A 19,566-nucleotide genomic window follows, 5' to 3' on the forward strand; every position below is an offset into this window, starting at 1 on the left:
TTCGATTACAGAATGAATTTTCTGAGAATTTACAAGTTTAATTAAAACTTAGTTTGAGCTAAAATTAATAAAAAATCTGCCCTTTTTAAAAAAAAATAGCATCTGTGTCAATCTCTTCTTTGTCTCAAATGATCTTAACAACAGAATCATGCAGACACTTAATACTTTTCCAGATAGTTAAAATACTTTTCCAGATAGTTAAAAATAATTGCAATTAAGCTAAGCTATTGATTGTTCTATATAATTATGGTTATGTAACTGCTGTGGAGCTTACGTTCTTGGGTGCCTCTGTGCTGGAAACTCAGGGAAAGGCAAGATGTCCTTGGGAGAAGCAGGGGAGGGCAAGCACAGATTGGGAGAGATGCTATTTTCAGTGATAGGGGCCCCAGTTGGCTTGGAGGAGTTATAGCAGGTGCGCCTGGATGGCTACCAAGGTACCTGCTCAGAGGAGGAGCAACGTCTGAGAGACGGTTAGAGTTCAAGTGATTGACAGGAAAAAGCCTGGGAAAGTAGAGCTAGCCTGACCAATAAAGACAACCTTCAGTGAAGTACCTGCCCCCCAGGAGCACTGTGGGAGGAAAGAAGCCATTTGGGAAGGTGTCTAGAGCCAACCATTGAAAGGGTAGCATTTTCTGTTGGTGATCTTGAGTCCCAGACCTGCATGCAGGGTGTGACACAGGGCCAGAAAAGGTTAAGCAGCTTGCAGGCTAATTGAACCAGATTCAACCTTTAGAAGACATGTTAGAAAAGTATGTTAATGGTAATTAGGGCCATTCCTTGTTAGATAGGCTAGAACTTTGAAATGTAAACTTATATTGTTAAAGAATTGGAAGAAGATAGTGATTGTAGTAGTCTATGTTTACCTATATCTTGTTAGAAGTTAACTTAGAGAATTTTTCTCTTGACCAGAGCTCAAAGTTGGTTCCTGTCTAGGACTGTATTCTGTTAATTCAAAGATTGAAAGGAAACATTAACATTTAGATGAACCTTGCGTGAAATAATGTTATTGTTTGTCTCTTTAAAGTTTGTGGTAAACTGTCTATAAACTACTTATGTTAATCCATGTAGTTAATTACCGGTGATGTTTAGGAAAGAGAGAGTTACTTCACAAGCCTATTGTTCATCGAAGGACTCTGTGCTGCCCAGGAACTGTATAAAGGACTCTTGGGACCTGACATTTCATTTCATATCTGCTTATGCTTTATCAGGGGAAACATTGAGTTGCAAGATTGAGGTCTCCAAATTCATTTGGATCACCCTGGTGTTCAACCTGTAACCTATGGACTAATTCTATGAACTCTGTGCAACTCCTAAGCTCACCATTTCTGCTATGAAACTGATCTCAGATCTGTACTCATGTCTTTATGTATAATGATCTTTTAACCAATACTCTTTTCTTTTTTAATAAATTTTAGTTTAATTGGCTGTAAGCATGTATTTGGGTAAAATCTGAAGTATTCATTAACCTGGGAGGTAATGTGTCCGATCATTTGGGATTGGTAGAACTTTCTTATATGATTAAGATTTTCAGTAATCCTCATCATATTTGACTTGGGTATCTGGGTGGAAGCCCAAGGCTGGGTTGCTATAAGAGTATAAGGGAACTGTGTTTTGGTTTCTGTGTAACCAGCGAGGTATTGTAGAAGCAGTTCTGTTGCTAGTTTGGTGAATCTAAGTATTAGAATAACCACCAGCTTTGGGGATAGTCTGCCCCATTTGTTGCATTTGGCCCTAATTGAGCAACCTCAGTGTGGGCCTTCCTCCTACCCCTGCCCTGGGACCCTGGTCACACAGGTAATTCCTGAGAACTGGCCTCTGGGTACCTGGACGCAATAGCCCTAAGCTTGTTCTGTTCCCTCTTCAAGGTAACTCTCAGTTTATAGGGTTGTGTTAGGAGAACTCCCTACTTTGTCAGGCTAAGTTAGTCCTTCAGATACCTAGACAAATTAGTTACCACATGGCAAGTACTGCTCTTGCTGCTAATTCAAGGTTGCCCACCTGCTGTAATTGTATCTGAGCTGTAGGACAGGAGATTGGGAGTTGGGGTTTTTAGGATAGTTATTATAGTCTGCACCTGATTCCTGATTCCTTTTATGGTGAGGGGCAATCTTGGGGCCAGAAGCAGTCTGATTCTTGTTTGAAGAGGATGCCTACTAACTGCGATTGTCAGCCCCTCTGCAGTTACTGAGAGTCTGGATTCAGCTCTGAACCTGAGGATCATTCACAGAGTTGTGAGCACACCATCTTTTAGAGTAGTAGCCGTGTTAGTCTGTATCCGCAAAAAGAACAGGAGTACTTGTGGCACCTAAATTTGTTAGTCTCTAAGGTGCCACAAGTACTCCTGTTCTTTTCACCATCTTTTAGTTAATCAGGGCAATTGTTTGGGAGACTCCCTGTTCCCTGAACTGTGCCTTCAAGCCGTGGGGTAAGGATTTGGGATTTTATTACCTACAGTCTATTAAATCTGCTTAGCATCTTATCCCACGGGACAGTCTTTTGGGCTGAACCAAGTCAGCCAAATTGCTTATTGCTGCTACAGAAGATACTGTTGTTGCAGGTCATCAAGCGATCCCATGGAGAATGGATACCAGTGGGACATTACATTTTATTCCTGGGAGTTTTGGGGAAATTAATCAGTATTATCAGTGTGGGGAGGGCAGTGATGCCCCTGAGAGTATTGGTTTACTCTATTCCATCATATTTACTTCCTGTTTAATACAGTTATTCTGTTGAATATATTGTGTGTTTGTGTTTATTGCCTGGGAGTCTCCAACTATCTGGCAAGTAATTCAGAGTCAACTGTGGTTAGAATTTTCCTTCCAAGCTGCTACAGAGGAGCAAGGGGGGTGGCAGCACAGCCAAGTAAATTGATCTGGGAAGAGAATAAAGAAGTTTATATCCTTTTGAGCTGGAGGTGGGATCCAGATGAACCCAGGGCACTGGAGTCCTCCCAAAAGTGGGGTACCAGGGGCCCCCCAAGGCCCTGGCCACAGCCAAGCTGGAACAGGGCCAGGGAGCCCACCCCCCCACTCAGGGTGGGGTGGGGGGCAAAAGCAGCCCCCTACCCAAGTCCTAGACCCCCCATCTAGGGCAGGTGGAGGAACCCAGGCTCCCCACAGATGCCCCTGCAGCTCTCCCCTACCCAGTTCTGGTGAGGGGGGTGGAGGCTTCACAGTTGTAGCCCAGCTATAATAAGAGCTGGGCTGGTAGCTGTGGGGAGCAGCGGCAGACCCTCCACCTGCCCGCAGTGCGGCGGCCTGAGGAGAGCTGCCTCTGGCCTGTGTCCCCACCCCCAGGACTTCTCCGCCCAGGTTACGGACCCTCCACCTCCATCTGCCCTCAGCCAGGCGGGGAGCCCAGAGGGCAGGGACACAAGCCGGGGGCTGCTCTCAGCCCCTCGGGCAGGTGGAGGGTCTGCCGCGGCTTCCCACAGCTGCTTTGGCTCGCCGGCTGGGCTTCACGCTGGCCTGGCTGGGACCTCAGGGGGAAGAGGAGGGGATGGGGGTGGAGTCCACCCTGGTGAAAAGTAGATGGGTCAGGCCATTCTGGAGCCATTGAACCAGGCCCTTCCATAAGGAGACTGGCGTTAAAGAGGCAAGTGAGCGGTGTTACAATGATATTGGCTACAGTTAGATTTAAAACATAGACAGTGGGATACAGGGACTGAGCTCTCTCCATCTCCCTAGTCCCATTCACACAGTGTTCATCTCAATAGCATGCTAAATCAAGAAGTTAATTGAAAATTAAGGACCCAATTCTCCAGTATGCCTCAGCTGCTTTGCTGTCTGTAGAAGATGCTTTGTGTCTTCCTCCTCCATGCACCTGTGGGAGGATCAGGAAGAATCTGGACCTTTATTAGTTACCAAAACAATAACACATACAACGGAATCAAATTACAATTGTCTTGCAGAAAGATTAATTTAGCAAAGAATGGGATTTCATCTTTCTTACCATTGTGCTGAAAGGCTTAAATGGTCAGGCAGCCTATAAACCAGCCCAGGAAAGAACAAATGCCAAGCCTGAATCTATTTCAGGCCTTTGATTCAGGGCACAATTTATTATTCAAACACACACAAACTCATGCAGTAACGGAAAACAAAGTGATTCCCAGAGCAAAGCAGGCTGACATCCCCAGAGACATTTCCCTTTGCCTCTTACAGTCCTAGAAAGAACACATACCCCTTCCTTCAATCTGTTCCCTCGGAGTCATGTGACAGGCTGGCAGCCCTTTCATGGTTGTTACACCCTATTGCACAGCCATATCTATAAACAGATGGTCTGGATGGGAAATTGAGTGCCATAGCTTTTTTTTTTTACTGTCAGGGGTCTTAGTACCAATAAAATATTCTCCCAATAAAATAAAATACAATAAATCCAACTTGGGCATTTACAGTCTACTTATTTCATATAGTTTAAGTTGTATATATTCTTAAGAACAGCTGCACAATGTTGGTGGCAGAGAAAAGCAGCTGTTTTGCATCCTTGAGGTGACTGCATTTTAGTGAGATGTGAAATGAATCCTGCATATCCAGCTTCGGTAGCACTTTGTGATCGTTCATGATGAAATGTGATTATGTAAATATATAACATTTTTATTTTAGAAAAGTACTTTTTGGAGATAGATAACATTGGCACACCGTACTTTCCAATCAGGAATTAATCATCACGAACTAGTCCACTTTTCTAGTGATTCATCACTAATCAGAAATGTAATACTTTGAACATCTATAGTACTTCTCCTCCATGGATCTCAACTTACTTTGCAAGTATTAACAACAATAATTAAATTAAGCCTCACAATACCACTGTGGAGTCGTAAGGTATATAGAATGATCACTTAGATTCATCTGTCAGAAAGGATCATTATGATCATAGTGACTGACCTCCTGCATAACACAGGCCATAAAACATCAGCCTGTAATTTCTGTTTGAGCTACAGCATATCTTTTAGAAAGAGATCCAGACCTTACCCATATGTAGGATAGAACAGGGCAACTGCTTAAGAGTGCAGAACAATGCTCTGCCAGTTGAAGGAATAATGGGAAAGAGAACATTTTGTTAGCTTGTAAGATTTTGGGGGCAGGAACCCTCTTTTTGTTCTGTGTTTGTACAGCACCTGGCCCATGTTGGGGCTCTTAAGTGCGACTGCAATACAATTAACATTTCAGCTGAATGTGCAGAGGGAGACCTGACACAGATGCTTTTCTAGGTGATGGTGGGGCAGCTAAGTGCAGTCTTAATAAAAACACTGTTTTATTAAAGTAACAAATAAGCTATTTTCTTCAGTATACATTTTGTGATTCCTAGTGATTGTCTTCTGTGTTCCTCTACTATCATTAACAGAGGTTGCTTATGTCACAATTTATTTATTATTTAAGGTACTTTAGTACATTCTCCATTTTCATCTGTTAAAACTAGAAATTCAGTTATCTGAAATCTGAAAACAACTCGCAGCAGAAAGCTCTGCTAAAACAAGAGGGTAAATATATACAATAACTGCATTTTAAAGTTATTGACATTTAGACTGGAGACAGTTTATGCCTAATTGTATCAACAATTGTTTCTTTATTTGCATATCTGTTAGAGTTGCAGATATTGTTTCCTACAGAAACAGAACATCTTTGCATTATTCAGGCCTCTGTTTTAACTGAATTGGCAGTAGAAATGAATATATGAAATTAAATATCTTATGTTGTACAGTGTACATAATTATTTATCAGATGTAAAGTTAAAACTCACCGGGATATGTTCACACTAGATGCATGTATTTTCTGTTAGACATTTTTATGTTACAAATATTACAACATGGTTAAAAACAAACCCCTATCTGTTTCCTGAAGGATTAGAAAGGAAGAGAGCACAGAAATATAGACATTGACATACCTAATTAGATCAATAGTCCATCTAGTCTGGTATCCTGCCTTTGTCTAATGATGAGTACTTGATGTTTCAGAAGAATTCTAAAATGTCCTATACTATACACAGCCAATTAACTGAGCAATGCAGTACACAGGGGAAACAGTTCTTCCTGACCTCTGGAGGTGAATCAGACATGTAGTATGAAGTTTGATTACCTTTATTGATTAAAAATATTGAAGTCAAATTGAAACCTGATAATTAAAACTATGGAGGTCAAACTGAAACATGTTAATGTGAGATGTTTTGTTTTGTGACACTTTAGCAATCATTATCTACAGTAGAACCTCAAAGATACGAACACCAGAGTTACGGATTGACTGGTCAACCAGACACTATGTGAAATTGGAAGTAACTGATCAGGAAGCAGCAGAGACAAAAATACATAAATAAAAGCAAGTACTGTACTGCTTATCTCCACCCCACTCCCATGGCAACCACTTACAGCAAGAGGCTGGGGCTGCCTGCCCAAGGCAGCTGGAGCCAGCAGAGCAGGACCAGTGCTGGGGTCTGCACAGCTTTCACCCCTTCCCCCCTGGCCAGGAGAGGGACTTGCGGTATGGTGCTGCAAGCTCACTCTCTCTCTCTCTCACACACACACACACATCCAAATAAGTGCCATAAATTGTCTCATGATTGCACACTTTGACCTTGGAAAGTTGCTAGTTGAAGAGCTGAATTCTGATTATTTTTTTTGTAGGTGTTACCTGGTAACCTTATTGCAGTTCAGGGGCTATATTATTTAGCTGGCATGGTGCCTTTGCTATAATCATTATTATTGTACATATTTCTAATATGACAACAACTGTAGTATTTAGGTGCCTTTTCTTAAGATCCAAACTGGTGTTTTTCTTTCCCTTTACACTTTGGTTTTAAAACAGAAATGGCTTAGCAGTCAGTTCTCTACCCACACTAAGTATTAAAAGTCATCTTTTCTCTGAAAAATCAATGTTTGGCTGAAGCTTGAGAGGCCTAATAGCTAATCTTAAAAGGCCTGACCCAGTTTCCTTTGAAATCAATGGCAAAACTCGTGTTGATTTCAGTGGGAGTAGGATGGGCCCAAGGTGGTTGCTTCACTGAGAATATTAGACAATAAGTTGAATAAACCTGGGAAATATCATATAGTATTTTTGCAACCTATTTCATTCAAATATGGATTATTAATCCATTTTATAATACTCCATATCTATGTCTTCTATTTTTTCATGTACGATTGTTTTCTCTGTGCCCATTGAATCACTATTGATCTCCCTGTGAAGCAAATAAACAGTTATACAACTTCATGTTTGTCTTCCTTTGTTTACCACCTGGATAACAACTGCAATGGTGAAGATCAAACCTGAAAAATGTGGAGAGGCTCAGAAAATAATCCAAATATCTGGATATTTTGGAACCATTTTAGAATACATCTTTGTTTTCTCCATCAGAGTCCTCTTCCTCCTTGTGAACTTATTGAAGGGGATTTCTTTCATCTCTGCTCAGAGCTCCCCAAAACAAGCCCCATCTGTTTTTGTACCTGCAACATAAAAGAATTCTCAGCTCCTTTCCTCTCCATGGATCCCCATCTTTCTCCCAGGGACCCTCCAATATACTATGGGCTAAGCTCAACCAGTCTACAGGCCCTTTTACTGCTACCGGGCTTCAGCAATTCTGATAATCTGGCTACGTCCATCCATTGCAACTTCTAACATTTGGGAGGTTCCGTGGTCATAGAGGCACTCCGAAGTGCATTGTGCACCAGACCACACAAGAAATGAATGGAGTGGGAATCAAAATCCGGTAGAGACACTACCAGAGTTGTTGGATCCTACATCAGGATCTTCAGAGTGGTGGGACCTATGTGAGGTTATTAGAGAAAAGGGAAACAAGAACATGTGAAAGGAAACCAAAGGTATATTATGAGATCACAAGGAAAGAAAGAGAGTCTGGTTTTAGGGTTATGAAAGAATAGAGTAACTAGGAGAGGGGTGTGTCCTTTTCTGAATCTATGCATACACTAAAGGCTTAATTTTGACTGCAGTTGGAGAAAATTCTGAAATTTGAGTTGATTTTTATTCTACAAGAATCACTTAAATCTACCCTAAAGTCAAATCTTCCAAGAGCTACATCACTGAAGGATGCTTGTCCTTATTTCCTTGGCCTTTGCGCTGTAGAAGGGTGATGATGGTCAGATAGTTACATTCCAATATGTGCTTAACAGGTTGCTCTTTTTTTTTTATTAAATAGAAGAGTTTAATTTTCTGTAGCAGGTAGATTCAGCGCCTTGGGGACCAGGGCTGGTGCAACCATTTAGGCAACCTAGGCGGTCACCTAGGGTGCTAGGATTTGGGGGGCGCCATTTTCTTTGGCAGCGACCGCAGTGGCCAGATCTTCGGTCGCCCCAGTCACCGCTGGCATTTAGGCAGAGAGGGCTGGGGCAGTGGAGTGCGGGGAGGGCCACCTGCAGCGGGGGAAGGGGAGGTGGCACGCAGGGGAACTCCCCGCCCCAGCCCCGCCTCCTCCCCGAGCATGCCGTGGCTGCTTCACTTCTCCCGCCTCCCAGGCTTGCGGTGCCTAAGCTGATTGGCGCCGCAAGCCTGGGAGGCGGGAGAAGTGAAGCAGCCACAGCGTGCTCGGGGAGGAGGCGGGGCATGGGTGAGCTGGGGCGGGGGGGGTGCCTCGGGGTGGGGAGGTGCCGCAGGGGGGGTGCCTCAGGGTAGAGCGGGGGAGCTGCCACAGGGTGGGGGGGCACTAGGTGGAAATTTCGCCTAGGGCTCGAAACATCCTTCCACCGGCCCTGCTAGGGACCCTTCTAAGTCCCATCCCCTGCTGACAATATCTGAGAGGTGTCCTAGATTTCTGTTGAGCAGCAAAGGAGAAAGAGGCCTTCATCCAGCTGAGAGATGTGGGAAGGGGCAGGATCAGGCAGCAGCCTACCCCTATAACTGCTTATGGGGAGGGGGAGACAAGATATGCACTCTGGTCCACATCCATAAGAGAACTTAGGTGCCTAAGTCCCAGTTTTAGGCCCCCCCTGTGATCCAGAAAACCCCCATTAGGCTGTTGCCTAACATTGTAAGCATGTAAGATCACTCGGTGCCTAAATTTCTACTGTAAAAGTTCCCTAGGTGCCTATGTTTCTGCATCTGGTATGCACACTGCTGCCTCACTGTAGGTGTCTGGACATTATCTTATACCTAAGCCCAGCCTGATCTACAAACTGGGGGTCTGAGATAGCAGCTGGCAGGGGTAGGGCAAAATAACAGTACCCTCCTTCCTAAAGAAAGCCAGACAGAAGGCGATACGAGGGAGAAGCCCCTCCAAAGGAGCAAAAAGCCATGATATGTCATAGGAGGGAAAACAGCCAGCTTCACCACATTAGAAAATGACTGCTCAAGTGCTGATCTTCCCTACTTCCCTGCAGAAACAGCCCCTTTAATAGCCTGATTCTACAGCATGGTAGAGGGTAAATCCCCAGGCTATGACCAGTCAGTGCTGTGTAAAAAAATATATCACAGAGCACAGAAAATATACACTACACCTTCAAACCCATCAAAATATTGTATTGTTATTAAATTCCTCTACAAAGTGGCTGGGAGGGAGAAAGCCTCTGGTGAATCTCTCTCTAGATAAGATCCCTGCAAGGGAAATGCTTCTGGGGAATGCCTTTGTAGACAAAAAACAGAAGTAAAGTGCTCCTGGAGGAAATACTTCAAAGGACTATTGTTTCCTTAGCCATACACTCACAGGCTTTTAGCTCTCCCTAAGCACCTAAAGAAAGGCTTTTATAACTGCAAGCAGAGTCCAAACAGCCCACAGGTGAACAAAGCCTTCCCTATTAGGCTATCTCAATTAGACCCAACAATAGCCCTTATAAAATTGGACTCAGCTGTTCTCTTCATTTCTCTGCTTTGTAGGTGGCTACACATAGCAGGGAAGAACTGTGTCTGGCTGATCCCTCTGCTCCTGCCCACTTTCTGGCTGGCTGAGGAGGGGCCTGTGGTCCTTCTCCCCTTCCTCCCTGTCCTCTAGAAGCTCAGCTGGATGCCTCCTGTTTTTACAGTCATGGGGGAGACATAGGCTCTATTTCAGCTGTTGTCTTAAGGAAACAGAGCTTATTCCTGCAAGGGAGAGGTTTAAATACTTCCCACTCCTGGGAATTGTGTATGGAACATATATCAGTAAAACTGAACAATTTGAGTGGACTCTAGTGAGAATTCAAACACGCACAGAACAAGGAAGAAATGTATGGGCCAAGGCTGGAGGTGCAATACCTACAATGTTAATTGTAACTTAATGAGAGTCTAAATCTAATTGAGGAAGATTGTCGAATAATAGGAATTTAAAGATCCAGCAATTCTTCCCCTTTCTCCACCTCCGAATATGGCTTCTTTCTGCTCATAAATGGCAAAAAACATTAGCTCTACAAAGCATATTTGATGGTAAAATATGGTACAAATGCTCACATATCTTTCTATCTAGATACTTATATAACCCCTATCATGGTACTATCTGAGTGCAACAAAAGCTCATTAGAGGACCGAAGTTTGCAATTTGTTATGAGAATCTCATTCAATGATTCAAATTTGCACTGTGTAATAAATTAAACAAAAAAGTCACATTTTCAAAAGAGTGGGTCAAATTCTGCTTTCACTTTCACTGATGTAACAGACCGGATTTGGCCAAGTATGTTTCTGTTGGAGATATGGATTTGCTAAAGCAAAAAATAGTTATTAAAAGTAGTTTTTTTTTCTTTGCTATCTTTTATACCAGTGTAATTCTGTTGATTTCAAAAGAATACTCCTGATTCATTCTAGTGAAAGGAGAATCAGGTCCTAGGCATCTCTCTGTTTCTCTGTGGAGTGGAAGTAGCATTTATAGCAGTCTACCTTGAATTCTTCAATAAAAAAAACTTTTAATCCAATCTATCTTTGATTAGACACCACAGTACACAATGTATAAAAAGGTCAAAAAATGAATACATCGGACAATATGTGTTCCCCTGACTGTGGAGATAGTTGTCTGTCTTTTGAAAAGCTTTACTCAGACTCAAGCTAGGTGTCCAATAGAGCAGGGGTTCTCAACCTTTTTCTTTCTGAGCTCCCCCCAAACATGCTATAAAAACTCCAGGGCCTAGCAGGGGAAGAGGGAGATTCGGGGCTCCGGGCCGGGGGTGGGGCCTCAGGCATAGGCATAATTTGAACTTCTATTTTGGGGGGGCAGGGGCTGGCGGGGGCTTGCGCCAGCTCCGCATGGTGGGGTCCAGGGAGGCAGCACCACCTCCACCACCTCAGACTCATAGACTTTAAGGTCAGAAGGGACCATTATGATCATCTAGTCTGACCCCCTGCATGCTGCAGGCCATAAAACCGTCCCTACCCCTTCCCTGGACTCTGCTGTTGAAGTCCCCAATCCTGTTTTAGGTGACTTCAATCGGCAGAGACCCTCCTGCTAGAGATCCCTGCCCCATGCTGCGGAGGAAGGCGAAAAACCTCCAGAGGCTCGGCCAATCTGCCCTGGAGGAAAATTCCTTCCCGACCCCAAAAATGGCGATCAGTCAGACCCCGAGCATATAGGCAAGAGTCACCAGCCTGACCCCTGTCAGCCATTATACGATTTACCTACCATTGTTTGGTTTTCCTTGACTACTATGTTTTACCATTAAACCATTCCCTCCATAAATTTATCTAACTTAATCTTAATCACCTGACTCACCTCAGCAGGCCACCGAGCCTGTCTGGGTTGTATGTGGTGGGGGTTCAGCTCAAAAAATTTGAAAACCCTCAGGGTACAGGGAGGAGATAGCTAGGGACTGTGCACCAGGAGGGTTCCCCTGTGGTCACTGCTCCCCAAGGGCTCTGCCATCCACAGAGCCATGTCCCCTTGCCTGGACGGCTCTTACTGGCTGCATGAGCTGAGGAGCAGCTGCAACCCTGGGCACAAGCAGCAGGAGACGGAACACCATGGCTGCCCGCTCCATGGCACCAGCCAGAGCAGCAGCTGCCCGCACTGCCCGCCTCCGGCTTCCTGCCTCCGACCTGGCCAAGGGGCGGGGAGAGGAGGAAGTGAGGTGGTGTGGGGCTGGCCTCCGGACTGCTCTGCTCTATCACTGGGGGCAGGGGGCAACCAATGCTCTGGGGTTCAGCCCCATGGCTCCCGGCTTCAGCCCTGTGGGGAGGTGGGATGTGGGTGTGTGTGCCAAGGCTCAGGCTCTGGGTTCCAGCTGCAGACCCCTGGTTGAGAACCACTGCAATAGAGCTTCTGGTTGAGTCATCTGAGGGACTATTGTGCAATCATGGTAACAAGTCATCACGGAGCGTGGGCTCCGTCACACATATACTACAACCTTAGCAGTTTTCATTACTTTTGCTTTAAATTACACACTATTATACTTCTATCTTTTATGGGAATTGTAAAACTATTTTTTTTACCAGTATGTTTCAAATTAGTGTTTTTTGTTATTAAAAAGGAGAGAGAGAGAGAGAGGGGCCGGAAATGAATATAATGAAAACAGACACATGCTACTCAACAGATTTAGAATTTTAAGAATCAAACTATAGAGGTAGGATAAAAATTTCAAAAGTGCCTAAGTGACTTAGGGACCTAAGTCCCATTTTCAAATGTGTCTCAGGCACTGAGGCCCAGATTTTAAGGTATTTAGTCTGTAAAAATGCAGATAGGCACTTAGGTTCAGACTTTTAACGGTATGTAGGCATTGCTCCACTCAGCATTGCAAGGCCTAAGTGACTTAGAAGGTGAAGTCCTATTTTTGAAAGTGACTTAGGTGCCTAGTGGGATTTTAAAAAGCATTGAGTTGCCTAACTGATGAGTCTCCTAAATCCCAATGACTTTCAATGCAAAGTAGACTCTTAAGTGTCCAAGTCACTTTTGAAAATGGGACTTCACAGTCTAAGTTATTTAGAATCATAGGAGTGTAGGACTGGAAGGGATCTCAGGAGGTCATCTAGTCCAGTCCCCTGCACTCAAGGCCTCACAATACCTACATACTGTTAACAATTTGAGCCCTAGTGAGATTTCAAAAGTGCATAGGTGCTTAACTCCCATCAGTGGGAGGTTAGGCAACTAAGTGCTTTTAAAATCCCATTAGGTGCCTATCTGCATCTTTAGGTGCCTAAATATCTTCAAAAATCTAGCCCTAAGTCATTTCTGAAAACAGTACTTACACTTTTAAGTCACTTAGATGCTTTTGAAAATTTTACCCCTAATCCTGCAGATTTACTTATTCAAATTTGCCATGAATTTCAATGGGAATTTTGAATGAGTTTGCAGGGTTGTCTCTTAAATTATAGCAGGACATGACATGTTTCAATGGACTGAAAATACATGTTTTGACAGATTATTACATATAGATTGAAACAATCTTATCAGAAAAAAAAATTATCCTCAGAATAGGTAATCCTGTATATGTTCATCCATGCATTCATTCTGTAACCTTTAGCCTATCACAAATACTTTCCAACTCCCTGATTCGATCCAACAGTCGACCACGGTCTGAGTTATAGTCGTCCAGCGATCTTAAACTGGCAGCTGCTTGCTCCTGCCAACAGTGAGTTTTCTTTCCTGTCTCCTGTGCATGATACTGACTCCGTTCTAACTTTCTGTTCTCCAACTACTGTCCCTTTTGGAAAAGTACTAATCACTCCTCCGAAATCTCCTAAAAAAATCAGGCAACAATTCCATATGCCCTGGCATTTAATTCAGACACAGATTATTCTTTTTAACATTTGTACAGGCCTTCTTGTTTTTTCTTTTACTATTCTCTAGTAAAATAAGATCACAAATGTGGAAATAATTTATGCCCTTTAAAAAGTAATTCCCTGCACAGTTTAAAAAGCTGTAGGAAATCTCAGCTAATCTTCTGTTTTCTAGAAAGAATTGTATTTACTAAAAACTGCAGCAAGCTGCAAGAGGCTAGATATAAGAGTCCCCGAGAAAAATCACATGGTGAACAGAACTGAGTGTTGGGCCCACAAGCTGACCTTTCTTGCATTGTATAATGAAAAAAAGTGATCTGTGAGAGTGGGTTTGAGATAAGATCAAAATGATGTAATGGTAATTACATCAAGTAATGTTCAGTCATTAGGCAGAATGCACAGTTGATCCTATGGCTTATATGTAGGCGGAAGAGTGCAATCTAACTTTAATGGTATAAAAGAAAGGTAAAATTTTTCTTACCACAGTGACAGAAAGGTACATATAAGCTTCAGGGACACCACACAGAAACTAAAACCATCCTTCAGATTCTACATCGACTACTCTGACCGCACTGAACACATTGAAATAAGGTAATTTTTTCCCCATTGCTAGCTATGAACGAGGAAAAGTTGATATATTTTTCTAGAAATTCGCTTTTTACTCAACGTTCTCATAGGTGACGATTAACCTAAAATGTTGGGTCAGTTCTGAGGCTTCTGCCTTTTAGGGTTGTACTGATACAAATGAGAAGAGAACTTGGCCCCAGAACTTTATTCAGCTCTTGCAAGTGAACTCTGATATGTTATCAGGAAAAGAAATGGTGAGCTAATTTTTGGGAGAATTGGAACGTAAAAATTTAGTTTTGGGAAAGGGGCTGGCATAATAACTGGCAGCCTACAGTGCTACTGAATTCAGTCATTGTAAATTGACAGTTTGCAGATTTTTTCCTTCTCTGCCATTTTAAGCAGCATAGATGGGGAGAGGGCAAAGGGAAGGAAAGGGGTGCCAGTGTGGGTTGGAGGAGCATAATGGCACAGCAATTGCCCCAAACTGAAGCAGCAGCTAGGATTATAGAGTAAACCCCACCCAAATATTTTGTAATATCCTTCATAATAAAGATGGCTGCACCCACATTACCTGACTGGGGGGCTGTGTCATCCCCTTGTTCTTCTGCGAGGAGACCTTCCACTCCCCTCTGCTCTTCATGGTCCAGATCAGGAAGGAAAGCCTGTGATTTGAGGCTGCACATCTTTCTGAAGCTGCGGTCCACCCGCCTCTCTGAGGGTGTGTTTGTGTGTCTTCACAGACATCCAAGTTCTGAGCATACATCCGTTTGAGCTCCATAAATGAGTCCATGCAGAAACAGGGCTCCATGCTTACACCACTGTTCAGAAAATGGTCCATTTAATCACTAAACAGACAGGTTGTCAGGGCAGTATTGAATTTCTTATTCTTATCCTTGGTTTTCCAATACTTCACCTTGAGCCCCTTTATCTTCTCCCTGTGCTGCAGTCTGGTCTGCTTGATCCCATGATCATCCAGAAATTGCTGAGACAACCATCATACAGTTCAGTGTTCTTCTGTGAGGAGTTCAAGTCCTGGGTTTTACTCTCCTTGACTGAAAGCTGCACCAAGATACTGGTATGAGCCTCTGGCCAGGTGGCTGTATGCTGATACAAGCTTATTACAGGGCATTCTTCTGTGGTATCCAATGGTGGAGGTGGATGAAGCTGAAGAAACTGCAATTAGACAAATAGTGTGAGACTGAGGACACTAAGCAGAAGCATACATAGAGAGACCACTTCAGATTAAGGAGCGGAGCACAGTCCCCACTCCCAACACACCCTCCTGTTTCATGTACTGCATGCTGGGTAATAACCTGAGAGGAGTCCACCATGTTTCTAAAACAAAATAATTCCCTTAATAGTCAAAGGGATGCTGCAACTGCAGTTATCATGGTGAGGGGAGGGATAGCCCAGTGGTTTGAGCATGGGCCTGCTAAACCCACAGTTGTGAGCTCAATCCTTGAGGGGGCCATTTAGGGAACTGGGTTTAAAAAAAAAAAAAAAAACTGTCTGAGGATTTGTCCTACTTTGAACAAGGGGCTTGGACTAGATGAGGTCCCTTCCAACCCTGATATTCTATGATTCAAGTCATGTACATGCAGACTGGCTCCCTAGTGTCTTCTCCCAACTCTTTCCTTCTGCAACCCATGCTGGTTGTGAAATCTTTCTTTTTAACAATTGTTGTTATTGTGTGTCTTTTGTACCAGTGTTTGCTGATTTGCCAAAGATTACTAGTACATAGCCCACCATAGGCACCTGGCCTTTACCACTTGCTTGTTGTGGCCTATTAGCCTTCATACGCCTTCAAATGTGCTGATCGCCAACCAGTCTCCCATTTCTTGATTGTGTTATTGCTGTTGGTACGGGACTTGCTTCCATCCTGTTGCTGCCTTCATTCTGTTGGATGGTGTCCAGTTTGTCTCCTATATTGCTCATAAATAAGAGGCTACGTTTATGTCATGGAGGTCACGGAAGTCACAGAAGCTGCTTCAGCCCCTGGGGCTGCAGGACTGGAGCTGGCAGCTAGTGGGGCCCTGGCAGGGTTCCAGCGACAGGGGACAGGCAACAGCCTCCTCAGGGTCCCCCTGCAGGTTTTCAGCGACAAGCGACAGCCTCCTCAGGGAGCCCTCCTCAGGGTTCCAGCAACCCGGGACAGCCTCTCAGGGAGTGTGTGTGTTTGTGAGAGAACCCTGCAGCTCCCAGCCAGCACGGTGGCAGGGGAAACCATGGAGCTGCAGCAGCAAAAGTCACAGACAGGTCATGGCTTCCATGAATTTTTGTTCATTGCCTGTGACCTGTCTGTGACTTTTACTAAAAATAACCATGACAAAATCTTATCCTTACTCATAAACCACTTTTCTGATGACTATCCTACGTGAGGTCAGCTAAAGGTTGGGGGTTGTTCTATGTCCTCCTGCTCCTGCCTTAGCCCTGTCTGTCTGGGTGTGAAGGCTATCTGCAGTTGTCTTCAGTTTCATCTCCACTGCTATCCTGAGCCTGTAGATCATAGAATATCAGAGTTGGAAGGGACCTCAAGAGGTTATCTAGTCCAACCCCCTGCTCAAAGCAGGACCAATTCCCAACTAAATAATCCCAGCCAGGGCTTTGTCAAGCCGGGCCTTAAAAACCTCCAAGGAAGGAGATTCCACCACCTCCCTAGGTAACGCATTCCAGTGCTTCACCACCCTTCTAGTGAAATAGTGTTTCCTAATATCCAACCTGGACCCCCCCCCCCCCCACTGCAACTTGAGACCATTGCTCCTTGTTCTGTCATCTGCCACCACTGAGACCAGCCGAGCTCCATCCTCCTTGGAACTCCCCTTCAGGTAGGGGAAGGCTGCTATCAAATCCCCCCTCATTCTTCTCTTCTGGAGACTAAACAATCCCAGTTCCCTCAGCCTCTCCTCATAAGTCATGTGCTCCAGACCCCTCCTAATCATTTTTGTTGCCCTCTGCTGGACTCTTTCCAATATTGCCACATCCTTCTTGTAGTGTGGGGCCCAAAACTGGACACAGTATTCCAGATGAGGCCTCACCAATGTCGAACAAAGGGGAATGATCACATTCCTCGATCTGCTGGCAATACCCCTACTTATACAGCCTAAAATGCCATTAGCCTTCTTGGCAACAAGAGCACACTGTTGACTCATATCCAGCTTCTCGTCCACTGTGACCCCTAGGTCTTTTTCTGCAGAACTGCTACCTAGCCATTCGGTCCCTAGACTGTAGCAGTGCATGGGATTCTTCCCTCCTAAGTGCAGGACTCTGCACTTGTCCTTGTTGAACCTCATGAGGTTTCTTTTGGCCCAATCCTCTAATTTGTCTAGGTCCCTCTGTATTTGATCCCTACCCTCTAGTGTATCTACCACGCCTCCTAGTTTAGTGTCATTTGCAAACTTGCTGAGAGTGCAGTCCACACCATCCTCCAGATCGTTAATAAAGCTATTAAACAAAACCGGCCCCAGGACCGACCCTTGGGGCACTCCGCTTGAAACCGGCTGCCAAAATGATACCACACATGACCTTTGTCCCACTGCAGCTTGGACTGTTGCCTTTTGCAATTGCTTTGTGTCGCTACTTGATGGTTGAACCCAGACCCATTCACTTGTGCATAGTGGTCTCAGGTCCTTGGCTCCTTCAGTGTAGCCAGCTGATTGCCTAGTTTGGCATTCTTTTAACTGCTTCTGTGTACTGTCTGTCGTTCCTTCACTAGGCTGCAACAAGAGAACTCCTCAAGAAAAGCAGAGTCTTAGTTCTATAGTCCATCAGTCCCTATGCTATATAGTCCCTGGGAGGGTGTATTGAAATGCTTCAACATTGCCAAGTAGGGATTCCTTCCTGTCAGTTTTGCCTTTGCCATCAATCTCTTGGCTGTCTTTACTGATTACTCTGCCTTCCTGTTTCTTTGTGGGACCCAAGGGAAGGTGTCTTGTGCTCACACTCCCATTTGACACTGAATTGTTTGAATCCTGCTGCATTCAGTACTGTTGCCCATTGTCTGATCACCCTGTCTCAGGTATGCAATACTTTGCAACATGAGCCTTCAGCTTCTTGATTACAGTTCCTTCCAGAGCATCCTCCAGAAATTGTATGATGGGCCATGAATACTCACAAAATTGGGGTTGAGGTGCGGGAGGGGTGAGGGCTCCGGCTGGGGGTGCAAGTTCTGGGGTGGGGGATGAGGGGATTGGGGTGCAGGAGGGTGCTCTGGGCTGGGACTGAGGGGTTCAGAGGACAGGAGGGGGATCAGGGCTTGAGCAGGGAGTTGGGGCATGGGAGGAGGTCAGGGGTGCAGGCTCCGGGTGGCACTTACCTCAAGCAGCTCCCAGAAGCAGTGGCATGGCCCTCCTCCAACTCCTACATGGAGGCATAGCCAGGCGGCTCTGCACGCTGCCCCATCCGCGGGCGCCGCCCCTGCAGCTCCCATTGATCGCGATTCCTTGGGGCGGGGGCAGCGTGCAAAGTCCCCTGGCTTCCCCTACACGTAGGAGCTGGGGGGGGAAAGAGGACATGCCACTGCTTCTGGGAGCTGCGTGGAGCCATGGCACGTGTGGAGCAGGGCAAGCCCCAGACTCCGCTCCCTGGCCGGAGCTCAAGGGCCGAATTAAAACATGGCCCACAGGATATAGTTTGCGTATCCCTGTGTTAAGGGGTTTTGGACCAATGAATGATAGAATCATTCCATTCCAGAGAGCACACACTAGGCAGTCAGCCCTAGAAAAGGAAGCGGTGGGACACACCATGCCCGGTGCGACACACCATGCCCGGTGCCAGGGCAGGGAGCAGCCCAGAGAGTACAGAGGGAGGTACCATGCAGCCCTTTGGGCTCCCAGCACCCCCGCTCCCAATGGAAAGCCCCAGCATCTGGGTGCAACCCCCACTCTCCATTGCTGCCTCATCTGGGCCTCCCTTCCCAGCCTGCAGGGCCAGGACTCCAGCAGGGGCTGCCCGATTGGGCTGGAATGCAGGTGCTGCAGCCTGTTACCCCCTATGCAGGCGGCGGCTCCCCTGCCACAGGGCTGCCCACTGCTGTCTTGGGCATGGATGGGAGGGGAGGCAGAGGCTGCTGGGTCTCTGCTCAGAGCCAATGATACACACTGTGCGAAGGTATATAGGGCTGTTGCTGTCACTGCTGTAGTATCTCCTTGTTGTCAATCACTGTACTCTGAGCACACCTTTGCACACTGTGCACTGCAAAGATCTCAACTAGGCACTTATGCCTGACCAGCAGATATACTTAGTGGCTCATCTCAGGCATGTTTCTATACCCAGGTGTGACATGTGTAACCATCTCATAATATCAGCTCTTAAATCTGCTGGGATTACTGCTTGGTCCCCTGTAAGCAAAACCCCATCTTGTGTACACAGCTTGTCCCTCACCTTGTTTCTT

At 45.2% G+C, this 19,566-nt stretch overlaps 1 protein-coding gene across 2 annotated transcripts in view; it reads left to right on the forward strand.

Annotated features, from left to right (window-relative positions):
• Positions 1–19,566, forward strand: part of CGA (glycoprotein hormones, alpha polypeptide) — a 46,146-nt gene that overhangs the window by 15,272 nt on the left and 11,308 nt on the right. Inside the window, exon 1 of one of the 2 annotated variants that reach the window (XM_054021478.1) lies at positions 14,158–14,201. The exons of the other annotated variant lie outside the window; for it this stretch is intronic. The gene's annotated coding sequence lies outside the window, so the exon portion shown is untranslated. Of the gene's footprint in view, positions 1–14,157; positions 14,202–19,566 lie in introns of those variants that run through there. 2 annotated transcript variants of the gene reach the window in all.

This window comes from Malaclemys terrapin, chromosome 3, assembly GCF_027887155.1.
Source record: "Malaclemys terrapin pileata isolate rMalTer1 chromosome 3, rMalTer1.hap1, whole genome shotgun sequence".
Classification (NCBI taxonomy): Eukaryota; Metazoa; Chordata; order Testudines; family Emydidae; genus Malaclemys; species Malaclemys terrapin.